We start from the raw sequence: 11,388 nt of genomic DNA, 5'->3' as shown, positions 1-11,388 counted from the left end.
AGTAACGTCTGTGTAGTAAACAACTGTCAAATCAAATAAAGAAAGTACACATCAATTATATTTTAACAAATATTATTCTCAGTTTTCAAATTTAACTGGATGGATTATAAATAATACATAGAAATACACAAATATATGTTTTTTTCATTTCAAGTAAAATAACAGCTGGATTAAAAAATGAATTACGTAACAAAATATATTTTAGAAAAATTATTTTCACTGAATTGCCCTGCAGCTTTAAATTCAGTTCATTCAGGGTGAAGTGAAAAAGCCACAATATTATATTGTTCTCATCTTCTAAAAAGAGAAATTAGTGTTGGAAGAATTCAGCTATACGAGTCTGTCCAGTCAGAGTCTAATGACTCTGGTCTCTCTGGACATTTTTCTCTTTTAGAAGTCGTCCTATGATTTAACTTTCACAACTCATACTTCAACAGTCCTGCTCTGCTCTCTGTATCCTCGTCTCTCCCACGTGTGTGTACATCTCACTCAAGTGAGGGAACTTGTCAGAATACCCATATTTGATTGGCTGAGCTGCATCACGTGATGTGATTCACAACGCATTGGTCGGTGTTTTTCCTGCACCGCTGAACAAGTGCCGTAAATGCTGGAATAATTCCGCTGCATAAAAAATGCCCTTCAAAATAAAATCACATTTTTATTTTTTTTTTGTGAGGCAAAGGCCCGCGACCCACTGAAAACGGGTCCGCGACCCACTTTTGGGTCTTAAAGAATAACTTTAATGGGGTTATCTTACACCCTGATGCTTGTTATACGTTATTCATTCTAAATGTTGTGGATATCATTATCCTTGCCAATCTATATGGATACAACACTTAACCTTTTTGTTGCTGTATTAAAATCCCGTTTCTTACATTGGTTGTCCCCAAGTGTATTGTTATTTTGCAAAAAATGGTTCGTTAGATAGGTGGCCTCCAAGTGCCAACAATTCTTCAATCTCTAGCCTGATGATTTTCATGCAAACATTCCCTTTGGTAGATATATGGAGGAAAAAACATTAACTTTATGTATGGAGTAATACAGCTTGCACCTCTATGTCACGCATAGACTACTGGTTAGTTTCTGTTGATATAATAACAACTCCACTAACAGACCACAGAGCTGTGTAGCTGTGTGTGCCAACGAAAAGAGAAGGCATATCCGCTAGTAGTTTACGCTAATAGTTTTTGATGCAATCCTTTCTGAATTGACTTTACTACCACTGGAACGGGACGTTACTGGTGTTGGTCGGATCGGTTTTTCCTCTAAAAAGAACAATAATAACTGATCCATATACTGAAGGTTCTCCCCATAGACTGAAGGTTTTCTCATAGACTTGAGCAGAGGTCTTCAACAGGGGGTCCGCAGCGGTACTGCAGGGGGTCCGCGAAATTTGTGGTCGATTAGACAATTACATTTTTTTTTCTAAACATGAATGTGTCCATTATTTTAATAGTTCAGTATTGTATGCAAGATAACAGGTATGTTTATGCATGGCAGTGGCACTAATAGGCCATCACTCATTTTCGTTTCCACATTTATGTTTAAAATGAAAACGTTAATTTGAATAGCTTGTATGGATGATTATCATGCAATTAACAGACAATGTTGATATTGGCATTGGTATCAGCTGACAAGGTATGTTTATAAATGGCAGTGGCACGGCCTCCCTACTCACTGTACCTTGCACATGTTTAAAATAAAAACATGAATATATGAACCTGTGTATTATTTGAAAAGCTTAGTGTTGAATGCACAATAAAGAGGTATTCATGGTACTAGGCCTAGTTTAATATAAAACAATTTTATACAATATATATAGTCGGGGGTCCCTGCTCCATCTCTCTTTCTCAGTTTGGGGGTCCTTGGCCTGAAAAATGTTGAAGACCCCTGGACTAGAGGTTTTCTCCATAGACTGGAGGTTTCCCCATAGACTGGAGGTGTCCCCAGAAGATTTGGCCCCTCCTTAGTTGACAACGAGTCGAGTCCACAGCTTCTCTAATGGAGCCGAGCGACGGTCATGACGGGCTCGCCACTGTCAGTAATCGCGCTCGCTGCCTCTCACGTTTTGGCAGCTGTCAGACTTCAAATTAGAAGTGTTCTCTAATATACAGTAAGAATAAATAAGGAATTGCTTGATAATGTGTGAAATTATATGCTAAATTTGGCTTCGCAAATGATTAAAAAAAAACGTGTTTTATTTACAAAGCCTGTCATTTAGTCGAGAAAAATTGTAACGAAAGAAGCACATTTATTACACAGTCCTCTGTGTACGTTTTGATATTATCTCGGGCTACACAAGTGGGCAGAACGCATCGGTCCGCACCAGCAAAGCTTGCTCTCAACAAGTTTAAATGATAGCTTAGCTTGCTAAAATACCACATTGAGATTGGCTCGTTGGCAACCATTATACGCAGCAAACTTGCAAATGGCGACCTCCGAGTATTGCTAAACAGATGTTTACATGCTGTGTGGGAAGGTGTTGGATTCACGTCACGTTTGTGACTTCGGTGGACAAGACAGCGTTAGCTAGCTAGCGAAGGCAAGCTAGTCTTGGAGCTAGCGTAGTGGGGAAAGCTTACCGATGAAGTAACGTGAACGTTAAACGTTGCAGCGCTCGAGCAAAACTTCACTTTCATGCGCCACGAGTAAGTTAGCAGTTAGTAACGTCTTTAACTCACCCTTTCAGACACGGCTGCACTCCTTACAGCACCACCATGGACGAGCAGTGGACACACTCCAACAACTTTCACGCCTCACACAGGTTGGTTGACGTACATGTCACATCGCCAACTAGCGTTACTTATAGCCTTTTGGTTTCTGGCAAAGCAGCTGTTGTTGACCAGCATGAAGTAAAGAACGAAAATGAAAGACAGCTTCCGATTTGAAGTTTCAAAATAAAGAGCTTATTTAACTACTAAATTATTATCAGTTTATTAGCCGTTCATTAATGTGCATTTTGTTCTTCTGTACCTTGTTTATAAAAGGATACATCAATCAAATATGCTGAATAGGATTTATTGGTGTTTTCGCCAAATAATTATGATAATAATAGTTTTCACGTTTTTAATTTAGGTACAGAAAACCTACGCTTCCGGTTACATTCATGCTAACTTCAGAAAGCTATTTCCGCCAACAGCCCCACCTCTGGGATGAGGAGTCAGAATGAAAGGAGGCAACAGGTTGAATGAGAAGAGTTAGGAGTGACATAATCATGTTTTTTTGGATTATTTATAGTTTTGATAAAAATATATATATTTTACAGTGTACATTGCTTTCTTTTAACTTTGGGTTTCATCTGACTCTACATATGATATGATGTATTGCTTTGCCTTCCATTTGTTGTGACCTGTGGCTGATGATTATTCATTTGTCCTTTGAATATGACTACACAATTGCTTTGGGTTATAGACAATTACTTCTAAGACTGGAAACCTGTTGCGTACTGATATCATTATAAGATAGCCTCTGTATAGAATGTGGTCCTTGCGGAAATAAATGCTATTGTGGGAGCAAAAAAACAAACAGTGAGTGGATTCTATAACTTTTTGTCTTTTCACTTTCTACCTCTGCAACATTGTGACAATGTTTCTATGTGCATCTGGTGACATTGAGCTTGTTGACTTTATCATGAGCTATACATAAAATCTCCCATGATTGACAAATATGCTCGAATAGAAAACACAATAAAAGAAAAAAAGAAACAATGACCAAATTAAATGTCACATAGCAGGTGCCATATAGCCTATCATATTAGATCTTACAGCTGTACTGTAAACTATCAGCAGAGTTTTTTGTGTCCAGTCCCTCACTTTTTCTGCTAACATTCAATAAAAACACAGACATTGTGAACCAAATAGCATTTATTAATTAAATCATTAGTGGTTAAGCAATGAAACGTACAGGAATCAGTTACCAACAAAACAAAAGCAAGGAAACAGTTAAGTGTGAACTACATTATGTAGACAAATAGGCCTCAGCACACCTGAATGTTGTCACTGCTCTGACAGACATGGCTTTGTTGATCCACTATGAAGGGTTTAGCATTCAACACATTCTACCACATTGTATAAAGGCGAGAATAGTTTATCTTTGCTTACATATCATTTGTTGCACTGTGAAATCTGTGCAAACATCACAATGATTTGGCCCGAGAAGCTGTTTCTAAATGCAGAAGAAGTGCAGGCAGCAGAAGGCAAAAGGCTCTCTGGTAAATAAAATCAAAAACCATTATGATCTGCACTGGCAGTGATTCACATTATATACAAAAAAAAACAAATACACTTTGATGTGTCTGAGCGAGGAACTAAACTTTGACCTACAAATACTGTGGCAATGTGGTAAACTTTGGCAACAATTATGTAAAACTCTATACTTTCTGTTACTTTGGATTCACAGATGCATCTTGTGTCTGTCTCTGTGCTAGCTCTTTGCTGACCTGTCCAGGGTGTACACTCCTTCAGCTCAAAGTGTGCCGCGTTACGTTCTAGTTCCCGCTACCCTGACCAGGATTAGTGCATAGGTGGGTGGAAAGTTAATTTGACTATGTTAGAATAGAAAATTAATTAGTTAATCAATTAATTCTTGAATTATTTTTTGCAAGGCATTCATGAAAATACCACCAGTAGAGGAGTGGAGAATATATAACACATTTATAAAAACCTTATTGCAAATAAGTAAGCGTGGGCCATTGAGGAACCCCGTGTGTCATTATTGTCACGGCGATGTGGTGAAATGCACCTTTCATCTGGAGCAGAGGGAATCATAGTGGGATGACTGGACACTAGGGGTCAGCGTCAGACTGCAGCAATCACACTAGTTCTGAAACCTAGTGCCGTGAACGGCCAGGTCCTGAGTGTACACAGCCCTGGTCAGAATCTACACTGCTTCTACCAGAGGTGTGTGAGAACTAGCCCAAAGTATTTGTCCTTATCTCAGTTTATTTATGAAACACATCGTAGAATGACACATAGCAGGTTAGAAGAAGAGAATAATCAAAGTGAATACCATCGGTGAGTGAAATGCACGAGACCTATGGATGAGCTGTCTCTGCTCTGTGTCTTGCAGACCTTCATTTTTATGGGCACTGGTTATTCTTTGGCAGTAAAATGTTGTGTAACAACATTGCATGCAACAAGGTGTGCTAAAACTACAACTATTAGGCTACATTCGGCCAAGTGTAAAATGTGATCACATACAAGTCATATACAAATATGTAACTGTTAGCTCATCATGAACATAGAAATGACAACAGAATCACTAAATAATCAGTAACTTAGGCAGAGTAAGATAACACTTCAGTATTTAAACAGGTGAACAACAAACAGGGTGGAAGGAATATGTATGCATATGTGGTAAGCAATACAAAATAAATGTCAGCATTTTAAGCACGCATGTGTACTTAGTGTGTTTTTGAATAATTTGGCCATTGGGAATCTGCTACTCAACAGTCATGAGCTATTTCTCTTCATGTTCAACAAATGCTACTGACGTTCAGTGGAAAGGAGATGATTCATTCCCATGTGCTCATGCCACTAGTTGTGAGTGGTTGGGGCTTTTGATAAAAAGAAAATACTGACAATTTGCACTTTCTTACAATGGAAATGATGGTGTCCCTTCCTAATCATTTGTTGATCTTGTCAGTTCTGCGATTGCTCCGCCTCCTTTCCTCAGCCAATAGCAACGTTATTTTTGGTTTCCTCTTCCTATTTTCTTCTTCTTCTTTTTCTTTTCAAATTTCATCATCATCTACTCCAAACACAAATGGGTTCTAAACAACCCTCAAAGTGCTTTTGCAAATATGGGAAGATTTCCATTAAGCCCTTTAAACTAAGCCCTTTCTGATTTATTTTAAGTACACAACCTGTAGTTGAATAAAGGAAACCCTAAGTTGTTAAATCGTAATTTTGTTACCACTTGGTCTTTTTTTATAGTTTTGGTCATCATTGTTATTGGTAATAATAACATTGTCTTGTCAAATTAACTGCTGAGATCTGGGAATGTCGTAACACATGGTCAGGTTGACCTGCTGGGTCCAACTCTGTATGCATGTAAGCTGGAACCCTACTTGGTCCTGGCTTTGCTCTTTGGTAATGTTTTGGCCACTTAAAGGAGCAGTTTGTGAGATTTAGTGACACCTACTGGTCAGGGTGCAGATTACATCCAATTTAAAACCCCTTCCGCTAACTCCTCCTGTGGCGGCTTTTTAAGGTAACGTGAAAATACTTCAAGAAGTATTTCACCGCTGGAAAGATGATCTTTTCATGAAACTAGAAAAGTGGTGCTACTACCCTCGCTAGAGCCAGTGTTTAGTTTGTCCGTTCTGTGTAGACACATGGTGGTAAAACATAGCGGACTCTGTGAAGAGGACCCACCCCTATGTAGATATGAAGGGCTCATCCTCAGGTAACATTATACACTAATCAAAACATAGTTATGAAAATGATATTCCATTTCTGCCAATGTCTCCTCCTAAATCCTACACACTGTTCCTTTAAGGGAAACACGACAAGGTGACATATTAGCATGTTGGCAAACAGTTGGCTATTTAGTGGTGCTTGGGTCCACCTGGAAAATATATAAGTAAGGAAAATATTCGCTCTCCCTTTAGCTCTGGTTTTGATCTCCACCAACTCCTGAGAAAAAGGGCTGCTACTTCCTTCACCAGCTAGTCTCTAACTCTGTCTGTCTGCTGTCGCTGCTGAACAGGGAGTGTACATCGGGTGTATCGTAGCCATTTGCACTTAAAACAGCTGGAAACGAAGTTGACGAGAGCGGTGAAACTCTTCAGTCTCACCGCAGTCTTGTGGGACGAAACACCCTAAACAATGAGCTGAAAGATGCAAAAAAGGATGCGTAGATCCTCAGGGAACTGCAGAGACAGGTGATAATTATCTGTGCGTTCATCACTTTCACTCATCACTTTCACACTATATGAGATATTTACACAGGGACCGTGTACAAACAGACAGACAATCAGACAGGAGGGGAACAAACCCAGAGGTTTGCCGAACTTATGTGGAGGAGAAAACAACATTACCAACCTCCTGGTTAAACTTTGTCCTACAATACTGTGCTTGTATGCTGAAGGATTATTACTGACAGTCTGGGTACGCCCTTTCAATTTTACCTTCAAATAAAGTGGTTTAGATAATCTGGACAAAGTTTTGACTTGTTAACCACATGTCAAACTCATAGAAATGACTCCGTGTTCCCAAATCTCAGCAATAACTTGGTAGTACAAAGTTATAGTAACTAATAGTAATAATGGCCAAAATTATTGAAAAAAAAAGAGTTAGACCCAAGTTGTTATAAACCGCAATTATTCTTAAGCAATCTTCCCACAATGAATTACTTCTTTTTCTTCTACAAAAGAACCTCAGGAATTATGTTAGGATCTTGGCAAATTCCTGACTCTTTATCTAGTCGCTGTCTCTATCTCTGTCTTCATTCTCCTGCAGAGCATCTTGGTTGTCCTCATCTTCATCCTCATCAGCCTCCTCCTCATCCCCTCCTCCATTCATCATCTCCATCTCAACCTCCACCGCGCCCTCCTCCACCTCCCCATCTACTCCGCCGAAGGGATCCGCCTCCTGGGAGACCTCCACCATCTCGGTGCCTTGAACCACCTCAGTGATGCCCTCGCGGATCTTCTTGACGTGGAAGGTGAAGGGGGGCACCTTGTACACAGCGGTCTGGGACCGGGCGTAAACAACGTGGTCTGGCGTGAAGGCCTTCTTCACCTTGTCACGGGATGTCTGCATCTTCTGCTTGCGCTCAGGGTTGACACTCATTTGTGTTCCAAGCTTGCCCATCTTCTTCTCAATGTTGTGACGCGTCTTCTCGAGGTTATCCTTGGTCTTCTGTCTGGTCTTCTCTAAATTGTCCTTGGTTTTCTGCCTGGTTTTTTCCAGGTTGTCCTTGGTCTTCTGCTTTGTCTTCTCCAGGTTGTCCTTGGTCTTTTGTTTGGTCTTTTCCAGTTTCTCTTTGGTCTTTGCTCTGGTCTTATCCATCTTCTCCTTTGAGAATACCGTCTTCAGGGTTTGCACACGCTGCAGACTGCTGCGCTTGATGCGCTCGGCACGGGTCTCCTCAATGGTCTCCTCAATCTCCACCCCCTCCTCATCTGACGAGAGGTCTACATGGGGCTTGTCTGCCTTCTCTCCTTCTCCTCCCTCCTCCTCTTCTACAGCTTCCTTGAGCTCTAGCATGCTGCCCCCTCTGCTTCCTGACACAGACTCAGAAACCTTCAGGGATTTAGAGATGCTGAGTTTTGAGGGAACCTTCACTTCATCCTGTGGAGAAGAGAACACAAGGAATGTTAATGCAGTAAGTGTTAATGAGATTTAGCAAAGCCACCTTGACAAATTCTAAATGTAAACATAACATTGTGGTCCAGAATGACCAGTGAAAATGTAGGGAGAGAAACATCTATTGTGTAAGCCACAAAAGATTAAACATGTATAGTATAAAAGGTTAAAGTAGTCCCAGACAAAATCTTAAGATATGAATCTGCAGCGACTCCAACAGTTAGCACGTAACAGTTTACAACTAAAACTGAAACTCACTAAAGTCATTTATATCTAGCTGGAAACCTGAAATCTAAAATGGCAATAAAATAAATAAAATTCCCAAGTGAAGTTTATAAAGAAGGAAGAAGACAGATATCGGTTAGTATCAGTTCCTCCTGTCCTCTGTCCTCCTCCCTCTGTCCTCTTTCCTCCTATCTCTGTTCTCCCGTCCTCTGTCCTCCTCCCTCTGTCCTCTGTCCTCCTATCTCTGTTCTCCTGTCCTCTGTCCTCCTCCCTCTGTCCTCCTCTCTCTGTCCTCCTCTCTCTGTCCTCCTCTCTCTGTCCTCCTCCCTCTGTCCTCTGTCCTCCTATCTCTGTCCTCCTGTCCTCTGTCCTCTGTCCTCCTCCTCTTGTCCTCTGTCCTCCTATCTCTGTCCTCCTGTCCTCCTCCCTCTGTCCTCTGTCTTCCTGGCTGTCAGCCAGCAGAGACATTCACAGGAACAAACTAGATTAGGCAGTTAAACTACAGACTCACATTTGTTTTAGGTTGTTTGTAAAAAATGCTTTTTGCCAATCGTGTGTGCTGTGCTTGTATAAATATAGCGGCGGTGGATGAGAGACAGAGGATATTAAATTAGGTTCTGCTTTTGTTTACATGTTCATGCTTGTTGAACAGATGTATTGAGTAAGTATTAACTTTTTACTTGCAAATATTTGATTGCAGTAGCAAGCATAGTTGCCACTCAAGTAATCTGTGTGTGTGTGTGTGTGTGTGTGTGTGTGTATGTGTGTTGGAGGAGCTCAAGCTGAAGCGTGATAATAAATTACAGCAAAACATGATAAAGTACAGGTAAAAACTGACAGAAATATATTGATTCTTAGTTTCAGGTGATTATACACGAATGAAAATATACTTTAATTCTCATGTTGTGTGTTAAGTTGATGAACTTGTATAGTTAATATATTGTAATGTATATATGCATGTATGTTTTTTCCATTCTCTGTCTATGTGCACAGGTACACACAGGATAACTGTGGTGAGAATGAGTCACCAGTCTACACAATAGAGGCATGTGTGGCCAAGACCAAGTGGAATCTGTAACAAGACTCCAGGGTTCACTCATTTATGTCAAACCAGAGTGAGACATGACAGAGACGAACGTAACAAAGGAATGGGAAAGGTTAGGGGGGTTTCTGGGAGCTGTTAGCAAAGTGTAGAAGAGTTGCACAACAAAAGCAGTTTAAGTGCAAGTCTGCGCACACATTGATAAGATATGCATAGTACATACACACACAGACCGTATACACACAGACACACACAAACAAAACACAAGATCAGGGATAATTGAAGTTTTGTGGTCCAATCGGGTTTCTCTCTGCAGGCGGACACATGCTCTGATTCTCCCAAATCTGGTATTCATCCACAATCACTGTCGTATTACCTGAATACAGAGACACGGCCTACTACAGCTGGGGGGAGATGGGATGACAGTTTGTGGTAGATAACCCAATAACCCAAATATTGGAGGTATGTTAAGTGTGTGTGTGTGTGTGTTTTCATACGCCTGCCCTATGGCTATGCATATTGTCACATGAATGGCTCAATTGTTATATAATGTCCTGAGTCACATCCCAATCAAGAGAGGTAAGTCCCAACATGAATTACAACAAGAAACTGGCCAACATGACATCAGGTTAAAAGAATGAGCTGAAACAAAATGTCAATCCTGTCTGATTATCAGGCTGGTACTGAGGACAGTATATACAGTAAAGTGTAGACACGTTGTGGTGAGATGAAGTGTATAAACGAGATATGGTCAGTGTTTGACTTTGAAAAATACAATAATTTGTGACTCCTTGTTGTTTCCTGTCAACACATTCTCACTCAACTCGTCAAACACTGCAGCTTGGTCAGTGGCCTAACGCTTCAAACTCTGACGCTCTACGTGCCACTCTAGAGTCAGCTTTGGACTCCGGTAAGGCGTGTCAGTTTCCACTTGTTAAATGCATAGTGTCTCTTTTGAAAAATAAACTTTGAATGTAGGTTTACTTAGTTTTTAGGTTTACTTACGCAACAAAACTACTTAATTGGTTGATTCAAATAAGTATGTTTGTTACGTTACTGGTGTTTGTGAAGAACACTAGAATCACAGCCTCGCAGTCGTACACCTCCACCAACAAGTGAAGGTGCAGTTTACATCCATATCCGTCCAAAATGTCATCACTTCATCATTTTATCCTGTCAGAAATGTATGAAATCAGTCAAATGTTGCAAAGTAATTCTTGGGTTATGGCCCAAAAAGTGTCCTGTGACCAAATTCTGATCAGTTTGTCCTCGAGTCCAAGTGGATGTTTGTGCCACATTTGAGCAATTCCCAAACCGCCCAGGAGACCCACTTTCCACACAATATTTCCAGTCAATATGCTCATAGCATGCACAATTTTGATTTCAGGACAAAGTATCCCCGCTACATGCAAGGCTCTGGGAATAGAGTTCTGGGTGTAATGAACCCTGCAGCCTCCAGGGCCCACTAGTTTGGCTTTGGTTGGTGTTTAGTCTTGTTACATAAAAGTCCTCCCACACAGAACACTCAACACACAAGCAAGTATGACCACCTGAGTCTGGCCCACCCTGATGAAGCATTCCTGCACAGCACCACTTTATGCCCATCTTCTCTTTCTCCCCTCATCTAACCCCTGCTCCCTGGCCCCTTCATCTCCCATTAACATTGGTTTTTCCATGTCCTGTTTACTCGCAGATGAGGGAGCCCCCCCCCCTTCTATCGGGTGCCTCATCCACCTCGTAAATACAATGCTTGTTAATGAAGGAATGGAAGGAGGGGTAGGGGGAGGGGGGTCTTCCTCTTTCCATCACAGC

The 11,388-nt window shown here is 40.8% G+C and overlaps 1 pseudogene; it reads right to left on the bottom strand.

The window, feature by feature from the left end:
* Positions 1–3,845: 3,845 nt before the first annotated feature.
* On the bottom strand, positions 3,846–8,321 carry LOC116377247 (caveolae-associated protein 1 pseudogene; annotated as a pseudogene).
* Between the last annotated feature and the right edge of the window lie 3,067 nt (positions 8,322–11,388).

Source organism: Anarrhichthys ocellatus, unplaced genomic scaffold (assembly GCF_004355925.1).
Source record: "Anarrhichthys ocellatus isolate YVR2014 unplaced genomic scaffold, GSC_Weel_1.0 scaffold1060, whole genome shotgun sequence".
Taxonomy (NCBI): domain Eukaryota; kingdom Metazoa; phylum Chordata; class Actinopteri; order Perciformes; family Anarhichadidae; genus Anarrhichthys; species Anarrhichthys ocellatus.
This window is presented reverse-complemented; position numbering and strand designations above follow the sequence as displayed.